Source organism: Lissotriton helveticus, chromosome 3_2, assembly GCF_964261635.1.
Source record: "Lissotriton helveticus chromosome 3_2, aLisHel1.1, whole genome shotgun sequence".
Lineage (NCBI taxonomy): Eukaryota > Metazoa > Chordata > Amphibia > Caudata > Salamandridae > Lissotriton > Lissotriton helveticus.
Window position 1 is genome coordinate 286,719,559 of NC_136062.1, and position 17,796 is coordinate 286,737,354.

Consider the following 17,796-nt stretch of genomic DNA (forward strand, 5'->3'; position numbering starts at 1 on the left):
ATAGGGGAGGAAGGGCGGGCCGTGAAGGAATCTGAGGCTAGAATCGTCTCTACCAGATACATCGTTACCGAAGGTAAGTAACTCGTACATCTGATAGAGACTACTAGTCGCAGATTCCTTCACGTAGAATAGATACCCTAGCAATACCCACTGGGCAGGAGGGTCTGCGAAAGGACCCCACCAGCCAATACAGAACAGAGAGCCCCACAGGGAACCAGATCTGTGGACCAGGTAGAACCTCGTCCCTGACAGGCAAAGGGAACCACCCAAGCAGACCCCCACTGACCCCCACAGGATGCAGGAGGGGGAAGACGGCTGAAGAGAAACCAAGGGCAAGGTCAGAGAGGCCAAAGCACCCCAATGCCCCACAAGGCAACACAGCTTCCACCCAATGCCAAGACAGGAAGGGAAGAAGAAGAAGAGAGTGGAGAGGTGTGGCTCACTGGTTAGAGGCGGCAGACCTGTAAGCAGAGAATGGCCTGGGACCAGGGTTCAATTCCCGACGCGGCAGGGTCTTGGACCAGGGTCAACGGACTCGATAATTCTCGCCTCAGTGCCTACTCTAACCAGGGAACACACTCGGTAACTCTGGGCATTAAGCTTGCCTCATCTCTACAACGGCCCCCCACAGACGCCGGGGATGCCTGGTTTCACCCTAGAGATACCCAGAAAGGGACCATCTCACAGGGAAAACCAGGACGGGTTCCCCAGCGGTCTACAGCGCCAGGACACTCGGGTAGAGTAACAGTGCGCTTTACAAGAATCCCATATTTACATTTACAAGACGAAGCCTAGAAGAGCCAAGGAAGCGAGGGAAAAGTAGGCGAACCCATTCCAGGTGGAGAACAACCTGCCAGCCAGAACAGCGCTGGCAGTCAAAAGCCGCCAGAAGCAAGAAGAACAGCGCAATGCCCCAGGAAGGCCGAGTAGGTGGTGCCTGGCAAGGGAGAACAGAGGATCATCCAAGACCCCAGGGCAGGAGCAGGGAGAGGAGGAGATGCCCGGGCACACCACTACGAGTGGCCGTGCACACGACCTCAAGGAGCAAAAGCAACCTACACAAACGCCATGGAGAACAGGCACCCAAAGGTGACAAGAACCCTCCAGCAGAGTGCAAGCCAGATAACAGCTACCACTACCCCACCTCGGGTACGGTAAGTATCAAAATATGGGAACACTCTTTGAAAGAACTTCCAGAGCAGAGGTAAAAACAAAAGAGCCACGGGGAAAAAAAACACCCCCGGGAAAGGCTTGACAAGCAGCACAAGCAAGCAGAAAGCCTAATCTCAGGGCCTAGTCTGCGCAACAATTCCAATACACACACAATCAACAAAAGGGCCACCCAGCAGCCAACAATGCCAAAGTCCCAAGGAAGGACGCAAATGGCCAGAAACACTCCACAGTCAGAACAACCGGCCTAAGAAGGCCCAGAATCAACCCGACTCAGGAATCACCGAGGAGGGGACGGAGCCGGAGGAGGAGGAGAATAAGGCGGAGGAGGAGGACGGAGCCCTGCCAAGAGCCTCTGGATGGCGGAGTTGGCCGGGGCATGGAACAACAGGCTGCCATCAAACAGAAGGTCAATGAGTCGCTCCCGAATATTCTCAGGGAATACTCCATCCCGAAGCCAAGCATGGCGACAGAGAGCGACCGAGGAAGCCATGGCCCTGCCCTACACCTCTGAGATGTCCAGAGCGGAGCGGAGAATAAACGCTGCAAGCTCCCGGCCATCCAACACATGATGCCTTAAGTCCACCTGACCACCCTCCTGGGACGCTGCGGATCCCAGAGACTCAGCCGAGTCCCACAAACAGGAGGAGGCCCGAGCCAGCACACACATGGTGTTCAGTGCCCACAGGGCAGTGCTGGTCGAGGCGAACATGTTTCGCCCCCAAGAGTCCAGCCATCGGACCTCTCGGGATGTCAACAGCGGCAGCAGGGAGGGAAAAGCAGCCCGCAAAAGAGTACTGGAGGCAGAGGGGTGGAGGAAAAGGCACGCCAGGTCACGCCGCGCCGGTGCACAAGATGTTGAGGCACCTGGCCCCCTGAGGCAGGACGCCTCCAAGCCCCCATCAAGGAAGAAAGGAGGGAACCTTCAAAGGGAAGTAAAATTTCCCTCCCACCAGAGCCCTGGTGGAGGACTCCAATAGATGGTCCGCCGGAAAGTGAGCCACCGGGTCACCCATACACAGGATGCCCACAGCCGTGGACACAGTGTGAGCGAAGGCCGCACCCGCCTCCATAGGGCCCCGCGGGGGGGATAGCAGCTCCTCCGTGGGCAACGGCTGCAAACTAAGGCGGCCGTCGCCGAGGCCAAGCGGGACGGGCAAGGGCCAGACCTGGAAGTCAGGAGGAGCCAAAGAATGAGGGACCTGCCGCTCTTCCAACGAACAACTCTGCCTCAGGAAGGGCGGGGAGCCGGCCTTCGACGCCGGTGAAAAAGACACCACACGGCGACTAGTCTCTGGGGAGGATGACACCAATATACAGCCTCCCTCTGGAGAAGGAGCGTCCGAAGACGAATCCGCGGTACGACATCTGCGCGGAGCCTTAGAGTCCGCTGCCTGAGGCAAGGTGTCGGCACCATCCGGCCTCGCCGGACAAGGTTCCTCCAAGTCAACCCGCACCAGAGACCGGAGAGGGGCTGGAGTCGAACCGGCCCCGGGGCGGCGCCGACCCGAGCCCCGCCGAAGTAGCCACCTGCGTGGGGAACGAGAAGGGTCTGGGGAGTGACACAAAGCCCTCCACCAGCCGCGGCCCAGAATGAGGTAGAGAACGCTCGGCAACCCACGTGGCGGTGCCAGGGAAGATCCAACCTCCGACTTGCCCTCCGTCGAGGCAGCCGCCTGTGAGGAGGGACGAGAGAGGCCCAAAGAGCAACTAGGGGTCCTCACCTGGCCTCGACCCGGAGCGGGATGAGGAGGGTTCACCGACCCCTGTGGCTCCGCACGATCCAGCTGCTGCGGGCGCCGTAGCAACGTCACCTCGGCCTTAGACAGGACAACCTTGTCAAAGGACCGAGAGGGGCTCGGGGATGCGACCGGAGCCCCGGCGACCTCCCGCGACACCACAGGGACTCCGCAGGAGTTTGAGGCGAGGCAGAGACGCTGTGGCCTGAAGGAGGTGCCCCAGAGGAGCTGCAACCCAACAGCACCACATCCTCCAAGCCTGGATCCCATTAAGTCGGCGCCGGAGTCACCGGTGTCGCCGTGGAGGGCCCTGTGCAAGGCGAGGGGTCCGCCGACGCCCCAGGAGGGGAAGACACCAGCGAGGCCTGCAAAGCCGCCGCGTATGTCTCCAATTGGACTCTCGACGCCTCAACACCGGGAAACGGTGGTTAGGACGACACGCGGGGCCGCATCAATCGCAGAAAGTCCACGTCCCCAGCAGGCCGGAAACCAGCCCCCGGGGACAAACTGCTACACTTATCCACCTGGGAGCGACGCTCACGTGACATCGGAGAAGGACGAGGACCACGGCCGTACCCGAAGCCATCCACCGAAGCAGACCGAGGGGAGGACATTGACCTGGAGAGACGCGCCGAGAGAAGTTTCATGCGGCGCTCCCGCCGCAACTTCGGCTTCAACTTCTGACAGACTTCACAGTCAGTGGTGCTGTGATCCTCCCCCAAACACCACATACAAATGAGGTGCGGGTCCGTCGCAGACATAAGACGCCCACAAAATGTACAAGTTTTGAAGCCCGAAGACATTCACACACTGTTCCACCAAAAGAAATGGAGAAAAAAAGGCACAAAACAGGCCCGGAGCAAAGACCGGATCCCCGTTGCACGCGGAAAAGGAAAAAAAAACTGACGTAAGCATGCTGGGGCCTGGTCTTATGTGACCTCACTGACGTCACGTGCGTGGATGACCCCTAGGCGGAGTCGCGTGATGTCGTCCCGCCCCCGCGCGCAGAGATGCTGTGGCAAAAAAGTTTCCGGAGCGAGTCTCACGTCTGGGAGTAATTCTATGTGAAGGAATAGTCTCTATCAGATTAGTCGGATTACCGTGCATGAATACTTACAGACTTATACTGAGTTATAATCTTATATTATCATAACACATTCAGAATTCAAATTTGTTGTATAGTGCAAAGATTTAAAATTCACTATACAGTACTAGATCTTGAACGGAATAACCATATAATGAAAAACAATAATTTGTCTATTCACTAAACTGTACAGTATGATCAGCAACATAATGACAGTGCAAGAGTAGTTCAATCCTGTAGACTTGCCTTTTTCAGCGTGAAGTACACGATAGTTAGCAGCAGAACAAGTATTTAATAAGGTGCTAGAGATCATACAGAATGCGTAACTAGCAGCAAAAAAAAATTGTAAATGTGCACGTGCTTGGTAAATCAGCCTTAAAGACCTACGGGTCGAGAAAGTGCAAGTGCTCACTGCATACATATTAAATAGATCCTTACTGCTTTAATATATATCAAAAAATTGTTTTAAAAAAATTAAAAATTTAAAAACCCATAAGTTCAGATGGGGGAGACAGCAGACAATTCCGGGCCTCTTATGCTGTGGCAATATTATAATTAAAAAAACAATTCCTTAAGTATCTACAACGTGTTGATTGTAATGCGGGACAAACTAATAAAACATGATTCAGGTCTTGTATACAGGAATTACATAAATGACAATACCTTTCGTGTCTAGCAATACCCTCCCAAGCTCCTGTTACAATTCTTAATTCTTAGAGGAAGTAAATTCAATCTAAGTAGCAGAATCACCCTATGTACTCCATGTTTAAGATTCCATAAAACATAAGGTTGTTTTTCTTTGTCAATACTGCTCTCCGCAATACAATCAATATTTCTATTCTCTGAGCACATTTTAATATCTCTTTCACGAGAAACCCCGTAGATTGTTTTCTTAATTAAAATTTTTAAAGCCCTTTTACAAAGAACCGCTGCCCCATCCTTTACTAAACAGAGCATTAATACTTTTAAATTATTCCTAAAAAGAGCAGTCTTTTCTTTCATATTTACAAATATTTCTCTATACAGTGCTACCCGTAGCAGGTTCTCTGAGCTATTTAACAATACATTGCACCATCTTAAGCACGTGGCCATAGATAGCACATAAGTGGAGAGTAAACCAAATTCGAGCCTAGGAGCTGCAATAGGTGCCGCGCGATTCAGATTGCATATTTGGCGCCAGATTTGCCCTTCCACTTTCTTGAATTTGTCCCACTCTGGTGCATCTATTGTTTCACTGGTGTAGTTCATAGTTGGTGGGATCTTTATTTTATTGACCAATATAATGTGTGAGAAATGTCTTTCCCACAGTGTGTGCACAGACAGTTAATTGCAAAGGCTTGTGAGATTGCATTGCCTTTGCAGTGGTCCATATGCCTATTAGCTGACCACCTATTTGTAAATATTTTTCCTAAGTATGGATCCAATTTTACTACTTCCAATTTCTTTTTCCCAAAAACTAGTGCAAATTTTTTCTGATCTTTCATCCTGGATAACTAAAAATCATAACTTTACTCTTTAAAATGTTTATTTTTAGATAACTCTTCTGTGTACCTAATCAGCTCTGCAAGTCGTCTTTGTAGTCAGATTGGGGTTAAATCCATTATTATGACATCATCTGCATATAGCAGACAGCTCAGCTCTAAGTTTCCTAATTTGGGGGGATCCCCTTTACTGAGCCCCACTCTTCTTGGCAAATCGTTAATATAAATAGAAAAAAGTAAAGGGGCCAAAAGGCATCCCTGCTTCAACCCATTATTGGTTTCCTCGAGAGGCCTTGGGTTCCCTCTAATAAAACCTGAGTACAAGTGAAGGAGTGAAGAGCAATTATTAATCGTAAAAGGTGACCAATTTCCTCCACAGCTTCCCCCGATCTACCCTGTCCAATGCGGTGGAGAAATCTATAAAAGCCGAATAAAACGGCATACCTCGACTTACTGGGTATTTTTCAGTTACAGTTTGCAAAATGGTGATATTATCAAAGGTGCCACATTTTTTTAACAAATCCTGTTTGTTCCAAAGGGATGAAATTATTTCCAAATGCCCACTCTTACAGATGAGTGAGAATACTCTTTGCACATTTCCCAGTTACATCCAGGAGAGAAATCTGTCTAAAGCTGGCTGGGGAATTTTACTCAGTTACTTACCTTTGGTAACGATTTATCTGATAGAGACTATCTAGCCACAGATTTCTTACCTTAGAATACTTCCCTTGCATGCAGGTACGTGGCGTGGTTTGCCTACGCGTCTGCCATGCTGAAATTGACATGCGTGCCACCTATATAGCACCACCACAGTGCACTGACATCAGTTTCTTTTTGCAAATTTCCACGCGAATAGCGCAGAGCCACGAGGAACACTGACAATTGGGGTGAATTTTTAAGACTCTTAGAAGGGTGACCGTGACACTATATTCAGTTCGCAGAACGGGAAGGATGGGAGGGTCGATAAGGAAATTGCGGCTACAAAGAGTCTCTGCCAGATAAGGAGTTACTGTAGGTAAGTAACATGTTCACCTGATAGAGACTTCTAGCCAGAGAGTCCTTACCTTAGAATAGATACCCAACCAATGGCTCACCGGAGATGGGTCTGCAAAACCATTTTAGACCAAATATACCAGCTGGCTGAACCAAACGGGCAAAGTACCTGTCATGATGGACCAGATGTATGGGCTCAGGTAGAAGCATCAAAGAACACTCTTATCGGGAGAGTTGAAGCAGGATATTAGGATCTGGCTATCATTCCTGGAGAATTTTAATGGTTCAATGGTATAGCCTGCCCTGGTACAATTAAGCCAATATTGTGGTCTATTTACAGATGCAGTGGGCAGTGTGGGGTTTTGGAGCCATTTTGGGTGCCAGTTGGTGTGTCCAGCCATGGCCACAACATTGGTTTAATTATGGTTAGGTCATTTTTTTTTTACTTTCCTATGGTTGTTTACCATTGTAATGGCACTGCATATTTGGATTAGTCAGTTTCGGAATCATTAGGAATCATTTTGGTCAGACAGCATGTCAGCAGCAGAATGCATTAACTTCCAGCAAGCAAAATGCATAATAGTTTTGAGTTTGCTTAAGGGAATAGTATTGGTTAATTTAAAGAATACTATTCTGTTTAGAGCTAAACATGTGGCTGGTTTTCTGAATAAGCAAAAGGAACAAATGTTGGACGGAATGCTGAACAATGCAAGCATTCACCCACAGTCACAAAGATCTGGGTTTAATCCATCGTTCTTTTGCTCACCACGCCATCCCAGTTTGGTCGTAGCCCTACACAAATCAGTCTCGTCTCTGCTCCTCATGGGAAGAGTCCAGCCCTAACAACTAAGCCAGGTCATCCCTGGACCGGAAACAAGCATCCTGGGACCAGTTTCAGAGACTCACCCCTCATCAGCCAGGCTCGCTTGATTACAGTGGCGCAGTGAGCACGGGACCCACGTCTGGGCATACCCTTCCCACTTAAGGTGACATAAGCAAGAGGAACAAATGATGAAATGCTGAACAATGCAAACATTCACCCCCATTGACAAAGATCTAGGTCAGGCCTGACAGTTCAGTCTGGCTGTTCCCATGGGGAGCAGGGTCAAGACTGATTTGCATATGGCTGGGTTTAAATTGGAATATCACTGGGGCAAAACAACAATGGATTTAGGTCCAGATCTCTGTACTGGGGTGAATGTTTGACATTGCTCAGCAGTATGTCCATCAAATGTTCTTTTTGCTGTAGTTTTCTGAATAAGGCAGCTGATACCTTGTCTCATTTCACGTTGCAGAATCAAAGAGGTTTCCATCCAAGAGTGGTGGTAGAGCTCACTCCTTTTCTGGATCTACTATGGAATCTTGGTGCTCAGCCCTAATTGCCATCAGCCTGGTACCAAAAACAAAGCGGGCATATAAAAGGGCTTTTCAGTCTTACCTTATGTTCACGGCATGTTATACACAAGTGCAGTGTTTATCATTGAGTACCTGAGTGGGATTCCTGTATATACAGGTGAAGTCAGCCGCATTTGCTACGTGTCACATTTCAAAATTAGCAATTTTCTCTAGGGTGACAAATGCACCAGACCATCTGCATTCTTTCCTTATTAAGAAAGCTCTACAAGGCTATGAGAGGTTGGAGGGGGCTGATAAGAGATCTCTAAAGATATAGGCACGGTTGGAAGGATTCTGGATGTCCTCTGCTGAGTGCAATTCAAAGTATGAGATGGTACTGTTTTTGGCGGCATTCTTACTTATTTCTTATGGAGCATTTAGGATCTCTCAACTTGTGACAGTAAAAAAAAAGGAGATTAATGGAGGCTGCTGCTGGATTTCGTTTCCTGGCAAGAGGGTGATCTGGTAAGTAATCTACCTTTATCGAAGACCACTCAATCAAGTAAAGAAGAGCAGGTGATCCTGTGGCGGGCAGAAGACAAGAAATCCAGTCAACGGGCTGAGTATATTCTTGAGGTTGCGGCTTAATGTTACATCTACTTCCTTGATAATACATAGCACTACATAGCACTAGTATTCCGCTAACAAAGGTATAAGTTTGGCATAGTAAGGACCACGGCTCTGCAGATGACACGCAAAAAGAATCACAATTACAGCTCCCATTCATTCAGGACAGGTGCTGCCACGTGGGTGAGTTCGCACTGTGAAAGTTACAACTGGGAGCCTCAAGGTTTAACTTGGGCCCAAGCCAATTTAGTGGTGCTGTAAGGTTGATTAGGAGATTCAATGTCTAGATTACTGTTAACAATGGAAAATACCTCGAGAACTTTCAGAATGTTATGTAAATTGAAAACGAATGTTTTTAAAAAAAAACCTTTATTTTAGAAAATTAATGTTTATTATGTTTATTGATTGTGTAAATAAATACAGCCAGGGAATTGCTTATTTTCTAAAGCAATGCTCAGCTGGTCTCCCATTGTTTGTTCTTTCTTATTGATGGACAATTAGTTTAGCAAGTTTGTAATGTATGCCTGCTCTTTGAGCCTTCCTCACCCCCAAGACTAGGCCTGTAGCATGCACTGTCATTTTTCAAGAGCACTCCCACGCCTTTTCTCTTGTAAGCAATGGAGGGAACGAGGGGGACTTCCCCTGGATCAAGCAGCTATTATTGAGTTTGGTCAGGGATTCAGTCTGGTCCTGGTGAAACATGCTTAATTTGTTCCGCTGTAGTTTGTCAATACCGGGGCAAATACAGCAGAGCTAGCAAACCGTCTACCTACCGTTCAGAGAAGCGACTTGCAGGTGGTGAGGGTCCCTAAAAGAGCCGAAATTCAAAGGCTGATCAGTCCTTCTGTTCGAGGATCTTTCTGGCTGGGGGCTATCCAGACCCCAACACCTAGATGCCAATGCATGGAGAGAAAACATTGGCGCATAGCTTGTATAATCACTTCTCAAGTACTTAAGAGAAACTAGGATTTGGAGGGAGGGTTTTAAATTTATTCCACCCCCGTATGTAGGAGATGTTCATGCACTATAAGAATGTCAGATGTGTGTGCATGAGTGATTACACAAATAACGATTTAAATATAACTTACTCATTTACTTTTATTTAACTTTTTATGTCGTTACTCATCCCAATGTACGATGTCAGAGAGCTTTACATCAAACACACGTTATAAAGAGGCAATACATCATACAAGTGTGTAAATCAACATACAGAAAATGTTACATAGGACACTGAGGGTTACAAGGGGCAGGCGTTACAAATTGTCCACACTGGTAGGCATTATAAGTTAAGAGTGCATGGTTTCGAGAAACAAAGAAAGGATTTTAAAAAGTAACGCAGTAGTTGAATTGTCTATACTAATAAGATTTTTTTTACCACTCAAATGAACCCTTTTTGGCAATCTTACAATAATGAATAAATGAGGAAAAAACAAAGTTCTATACCAATGCCTTGTAATTTGCATATAGCTTCTAGATGGTTTCCAGGAGCAAACTGTGCGAGTCGCTGGCGTATAGCCAACGCTGCTGCTTCCCTTTTATATTTCTTTGCACTATTGTGGATACTGCGGCAACGTTGCCCATCAGTTTCATCCTCAAATCCAGGGCAGTGTTGTACGGCTTATACTTTCTCAAGTAAAACTGTGCATTTGTTGGACAACAATCATCAAAACTGTGCAAGACTGTGCAACACTGTCCGGATATGTTACCGAAGTCCTGTTAGCCCCCAGTGCACCATCTGTAACCCTAACCTTGCAGGGTAACAAATTGATAGGCAACCTCAGAACATGACAACCCTGACTCCCCAAAGAAATCGTGGTAACAGATCTAGAACCCTTTCGCTTAGTTACATATGCATACCCAAAGAGATGCACAAGAAATACATGGTACAGCATTTCAATATTTATTGAAGCATTTGAGTCTTGAGAAAAATATGTGTGCTGCAATAATCAATACACGGATACAGATTAATGTGATTAGAGCTACTAGAATGGTGAAAAAGATAAAACGTTTAACAATTTTGCTCATTACAGGGAATATATGCTTGCATAGAAGTACTGTAATATGTTGTACTCCTACCTAGTGCATCCTAACCTGTCTTGTCTAGGGTGAGTGAATCTGCCAAATCCCCCTAGGGTGATCTAACTCCCTGTTATGGTTGGTTAGGGTTATCAATCAGCTGAGCTGGAATTCTAGCATGGATTGAACTCTCAGTGCAAGCAAAATGTTCCTTTGTGTAAACAAAGGCTTGATGTTGTATACATAATAACAACAACCATATTACCACACCGAAGCCTCAGCCAGGCCGCTATTGTTTATTTTATTGTGATAGCTCGGTTGCCGACTGACCAAAACAAGTAACAACTTGTGAGGTGAACTTAGCCCTTGTATAGAATGTACAAGGTGTTTTGTTAGAGTGCCTACAAAGTGGTAATGTAAGCAAAACCGAGTTTGAAGATTATTATCCTGTATCTGCACGCAAATGAATGTTTGTCAAATGTCACCATGTTCCAGGTAGAGAAGGCAACTTTAGAATGTGAACATGTAAAATGACGTTTCTTAACCGGGCCTAGAGTAACCACATGACAGCAGGGGCTAACACGTACTCATTGAAGTTCTGTTTATTCATCCCTGGCAAAACAGCTAATGATCACTTTTTTTCATGCCCACAAGTATCCACTGCTACCATGATGCGTTTGTACGACTAATCTGAATGTAAAAGCATGTAGTGATGCAAATAGACAAAAGCCAGAGGCTTATTCTGAGATCAATTGAGGTGTCTGCAGTGGTTGAGCTACGGTGAACAGATGTCACAGTTAAGGACAAAGCCCTTGGTCTGCTTGTATAGGCCTTGTCACCAATAGCGTTGCTATAAAAGTTAAATTGTAGCCACCACCCCGGCACGAGCAGAGGCTAGACCATAATCTGCTGCTAGGGTCAATTCCTACCTGCGATCTGAATTAGGTATTACTCTATCCCCCACTCCCAGAATATGAGCAAACCAAATGTTTTGCGCACTTAACTGGTAGGAGTATTTAGTTGGAAAGTCTTTTGGCAAGAGGGTGCCATTAGGCGCAGCGTTGACCGCGGTCATGATGTCTCCATCTATCCTTATACTAGAAAGAGTAATTGCAGCAAATGCAGCAGTTTGCACTGTTGCAGCTTCATCAGCGAAGGAAGGTTTAAAGCCCTCAGTCTTGCATATAATAATCTCCATGTTGTAGGCCCGGATCTTCTGAAACAATCCTTCAATTGGTAAATCCCAGGGAGAAATCTGGGCTCCTCGGGTGCCATGAAACTTATAGTTCCTACGGTCAAACAAACCAACTATAAAGGAAGAGGTTTTGTGACCTCCAGTTCAAAAGAATGGAAGCAAATGCCTGTTCACATTAGAACCAGGCCTAACCTGCTATCCTTTAGAAAGGTATTCAAAACCTGGCTTTTCTCCTACTAAGGACAATTCCTTTGCCCACTTGACAGAGCTAGCACCTTTACAACTTTGAGTTTTTGTTTGCACTTTAGAAATTTACTTAACATAACCTGTCCCCAAAGCAGCTTGTGCTTTATTGTGTAACCTTTGGAATCTCGACATAGGACAATGCCTGTTAGTTGAAATCTTGTAAAAGTTCTGTTACCCAGGATTATTCTTATACCCCTGGGTCAATTGACAAAAATGTTTTTGAGAACCTAGAGCGCTGAATGAGGTTATTAAGTACCTGCTTTCAGGTGCTTTATTTTGAAAGAAAAACCCATTTGAAATACCTAACGTGGTTTTATATTTTTTACCCTCTATAATGTCCATGAGTCCCACGCTATGCACGTTTTGTACAGCAAATGTGCATGTAGCAGTGTTCAAGTGTTCTAATCCAGTACTAAACTATATGAATGGTCTGGTTTTATTACAAGAAACAAAGGATTATTCGTAGGGGAGGTGCAACTTTCTATTACACCTTGTTATTTAAGATGTGTGAGTATTTCTTTTAATTGTTTTTTTGTCTCGCGTTTAATGGGGTAATGTCTCTGTGATTGTGGGGTGGACCTCACAGGTGTGATGTAATGGGATTAGGGGATACATCATCCCAACCCACATGGTTGTGGTATAATGCCAGATCTTGCCCTATGACCCACTCCTTGGCGTATGAATGTTTAACTACATCTGGAATGAGGTCCCCTTTCAGGCAATCCCTAACGAACTCCGGTGGGCCAATCCTTTTCAGCCAAGTGAATGTCATAGCCGTATGACAAATACTCATAAAAGAGAACATTTATGGTATGTGGTATATCCCCCTCTATTTGGAGTTGCAATTCATTTAACTGACTAGTGACACTCAGTCTCCGATCCTGTATCCCACCTGAATGTAGTCACTCGTTGCTACTGTTACCAGACACTCCATAAGATTCTGAACTATTGTGACTTCTGCCGTGCTGTCCAGCATGACCAGAGCCGATTTCCCATTCAGAAGCAGTGACCTCAATATCTGTGGCATACTTGACTTTTAGGCCAGAAACCTTCTGTTAGAACTGGGCGTCTCTAGTTGGCAGAGGTAGGTACCACTGTCCAAATAGGGACCCTTGCTTCTAGTCAGGGTAAGGAGGAGACACTCCTTAGATAACCTCTGCTCACCCCCTTGGTAGCTTGGCACAAGCAGTCAGGCTGATATAAAAGCAATGTGTAAAGTATTTGTACCAACACTCACAGTAACACAGTGAAAACACCACAAACTGACTCCACAACAGTTTAGAAAAATAAAGGTATCTAATCTAAACTACACAAGACCAAAACGACAAAAATCCAACATACACAGTTCAAGAATATGGTTGAGATGGGGATGGGGTGCGCGTCAGTCTTCATGACCGCACTGAGCCCACGGTAGTCCACACAAAACCGGAGTGCTGAAGTGGCACCGTGCGCAGCAGCTTTTGGTACTAAGACCACTGGGCTAGCCCAGGGGCTGCTGGAGGGCTCAATCACCTATAGCATGGGACACAACTGATTATGACATTTATGGCCCGGTGGAGCTGTTGAAGATTCAACACCAGTTTAAGATTTCTTTGAGTGACTTTGTTTCACCCAGCATATTTTCTGATGATTGGGACTTTGAAACTGTTTATAATATGATGACAGATTTAGAAATGTCAGCTAAATTCACTAAACATAAATACTTAGAACGTTCATTAGATTATGAACAAATGTATTGTTTTAATCATTATGGTCACCATTATTTGCACAAATCGGCACATCCTAGAAATGTTTTTACTTACAATCAATGGGAACATTGACCAACGCCGCCAAAGGGCAGCTCTAAAACATTTTATGAAAAGTTTCCATACTTCTCAGGTTTTAATGTCACAAATTAAGAAATGTTTTATTTCAAAAATATAAATAAGACAGGAATGAAAAACATGTTGACCAATACTAAACAAATTTATTCTGCGAACTTTTATGCTCAACTGTCTACATTAGGGTTTAACTTTTGGAAAGACAACATTGAGACCAAAACTGTCTGGGGCACAAAAGACTGGCAGGTACAAGGTTTAGAAGCCTTATTCAGAGTTTGCATTATCCCAGAACAAATAATGTTTTTAAATGATACTATTCAACAAAGATCTTGTCTTGGCTTGGCTAAGATAAAAGAATTAAACAAACCGTCCATACCTGAGCCCACAACGGACAGTTGAGGAGGTAGACGTAAAACAGATTTTACAACAGAACAGAACTAATCCTGATTGGAAAAAAATGGTTAAACTGGCCCACAGACACAAATAACTGTCAAGATAGATTCCTGAACAAATCACAAGGGTTGACAGTAACTAGGCCAGATCCAAGATATTCCCAGAGACAACATCCAGGGATAGTTGCAACATATAGTGTAGGAAAACTATGCCTTGAGTGGCTACAGAAATCCACACTTGCAGAAATTAAACAACACTTAACTTTACTTAAAGAAGCTGTTGATTTACGAGACTTCCTACTTGGACCTCGTAAACCACGTCAAAAACATTTCATATGGGGGGCGTGACTAGCAGCCGAGTAAAATGGCTGCTGCCTAAGGGAGCTCCGGTGAAGCAGTAGCCTTTCACATCAATCAGGACATATATCCGTACTATAAATGCGCCCCAGAGACTTGAACTAAGGCCCGGAACCAAGCGGCAGCTGCAGGAGCTACTCCGGTCACGATCTGACACCGGGGCCGTGCGCAGTGAGAAGCGGACACCAGAGGCCTACAGACCACGCGGCCGCCGGGGACTCAATTATTGTCCGCACCCGGCATAAGACGCAACGGCGGAGGCGGGCTGGGAGACGTGGGGGCAGAGCTGAGAGCGCCTCAGGGTGAGAAAGAGCAAGGCGCGGCATACCCCGACTTCCGATACTGACGCGGAAGCCTGGAGCCAAGGCCTCGGGAGAGTTGATGACGAGGTGAGGCCTGCTCGTGGCAGGAAAGCCGGAGACTGGAGTGTCTGAGTCCCCCAGGGCCTCATCGGATCAGAAACACAGCGGCCCGCAGCCCAGCGGAAATCGGGAGTGGCGGTACCTGCGCCAGTGGGGGGATCCGATAGATCAGCCCCCCCCCCCCCCCCTAACTGGCTGTGGGGGATGGAATCTTTACACTGGCTGGGGGAAAGTACCCGGAGGCCCACAGTGAACGGCCTACACGTTACAGACCGATAATTCTTCTGGGCTGAAGAGGATTCAACTGCACGGCGACCCACCCTCCCCCCCACCTACCACTCGCAAAACACACCCCTGGGGGCAGCATCACCCTAGAATGAGGCCCTGAGTACCTCGCCGGGCTACAGGGACCGAATATCCAGAGATCAACACAGTGCTTCACAGCAGGGTACCATGCCAAACGCCAGAGACGCCATGGCGGGCAGGGGCCGGCGTAATCAGGCCGCGCAAACTAGATTGGACAAATATGCCTATGGTAAAGACTTCCCGCCTCTGCGTAAAGACTTCCCGCCTCTGCCGGAGAGAAGTGATTCCTCGGAGAAGGTCCCCGGGGGCGACGGCTCCAAAAAAGTTATGTTAGAAGATATTAGACAGCCTTTACAAGTGTCCAGACCACGGTGGGTTCAATCTCCACAGATGTCTCCCTCTTAAGAGCAGACTTCCAGAAAATGTCAGCTCGAATCACAGAAGTCGAACAGGTCACCAAAACTCTGATGACAGACACTGCAGCTTTGCGAAAAACAGTATCCCGGCTCGAAACCGAGAATAAATTATTGGCGGTGAAGCTGGACGATCAAAAAGAACGCTCACGAAGAAATAATGTCAGAATATTCGGAATTCCGGAAAGTGAAGGGAATCAGGCAATGGACCTCTACGCGGAGGACCTTATAAACACTCGGCTACAACCAAAGGGACTATCAGCTTTCTTCTCAGTAGAAAGAGCGCACCGGGTGTCGGGGGGAAGGCCCAGGCCGGGGGCACCCCCAGGAGGAGGCACACGACTGGCTGGAGGGCTGGCGCCGAGCGGATGGACCACGACGCGGGACTGGGGCCCGCCGCCGCCGAGGAGAGAGTGAAGACATGAGCGGACGGGAACAGCAGCGGCCAGATGAGGACGACCTACAACACATTCAACATGAGGACCTCGGTCAAGAATAACGCAGGCGACCTGAGAATAACTGAAAATCGGAGCACGAACCTGGACAAAGTTGCAGTTTTGCCGCTTTTGAGCACTGGGCTTAGGCAGTCTAAGGGGGAAAGGGAAGGACTGCGCTTCTCACTGGACCTCTTACGCCCCTCACGCAGGTACAATGTTCGGGGTTGGGATTGAGCACTTGGCTAAGTTGGGGTGGCGGGCAGTTCGAAGTCCATCGGGCAGGGAGGCAGGGCGGGGGGGAGAGGCACAAGGTTGGGGGGCTTGGGATCTGAGTTTTTTGGTTTTAGTTTGTAATGGCAATGACAGAAGGACATCGTACCCGCTGGCTGCTAGACTTCCACACTACACGGATGATGTAAAATACACACCCCCTACTTAACGAATTTATGGCAAAACTCACCCCAGCTGAAGGTACTCCAGAGGCTCCCCCGGTGCGCCGGTCACCCCCTAACACTACTCACATGGAAGTTGCACGGCTTAGGAGATAAAATCAAGCGGGGTCTGGTACTGCAGGCTCTCAAACGTCAGGCCCCCACGTTGGCACTCCTACAAGAAACACACCTCACAGGCACGGCGTGTAAGGCACTGGATAGGTGGGGATATAAAATGGCAGTGCACTCCGAGTTTTCATCAGGCTCCAGGGGAGTAGGTATATTGATACGGAAGTCTTCCTCCTTCATAATACTACAGACAAAAAAGGATGATCAGGGTAGATTTGCAGAGGTACGGGGTCAGAGGGGAGGGTTATAAACGTAGTGTCAGTGTACATTCCCTCAGCGTTCCATACAGTAGCGCTTCCAGCTCTTAGTGAATTTCTGCTTGCACTGCCAGAGGGGGACCTGATTATCGGGGGGGACTTTGATGCCACGATGACTGCTGACTTAGACAGGTACCCAGTGAAGACTCAGACACCTGGCATCTCTCGCCTACAGAGTTTCACAGAGTCACTTGGACTGGTTGACACCTTGAGGCACCAACATTGCACACCACGACAATATACGTTTCACTCGAACGCACACAACAGTCTCTCCAGAATAGACTATTTCCTGACTTCTGCTAATAGTTTTCACAACATAGTTGATGTAGCGATTGAGCCCAGACGTATCTCCGACCATTCACCGATAATGCTGACTTTTTCACTTCACCATACGACCCGTAGGAGGCAGTACCCTATCCACCCCAGGTACCTACAGGTCCCGAAAATTCGAAAGGAAATCCGCAAAGCTACAAAATATTTCTTTACAGAAAACACTGCGTCCGCTAGCTCCCTGTCAGTTTTGTGGGAAGCTTATAAAGCGGTCATTAGTGGGCAGGCTATAGTCTCCATCACGGGCTATAAGCGAGAAAAACAGAAAGAATTGCTAGATCTAGAGTTAGAACTACACTCGGCCGAGATACAGCACTCAACAGATCACTCTTCATCCTCAGCGCATGCACTACACCTTAAACAACAACAATATAGACACCACCTGCGAAAGGAGACTGTGTCCAACCTCACTGCCACAAGACATAGGATATACGACGTAGGCGATAAGGTAGGGAAGCTCTTAGCGTGGCTAGATAGGCGGGAGCAAGGTATTAGGGGAATAGCACAACTACGGACGGCTGAGGGACAATTGATAACAGACCCACAGGAGATAGTAAACACACTGGCGCGATACTTCCGAGACGTCTATACGTCGACGTCGCTCGTGTCAGAAGAGGAAGCTGCGGCTTCCATAAAAGACATGGTAATGCCCAGGCTCACTCAAGAGGCCTCCATG

At 47.2% G+C, this 17,796-nt stretch overlaps 1 protein-coding gene across 2 annotated transcripts in view; it reads right to left on the reverse strand.

The window, feature by feature from the left end:
* The window catches only part of SCAPER (S-phase cyclin A associated protein in the ER), a 3,246,499-nt gene that overhangs the window by 1,600,827 nt on the left and 1,627,876 nt on the right, over positions 1-17,796 (reverse strand). The window lies entirely within an intron of this gene.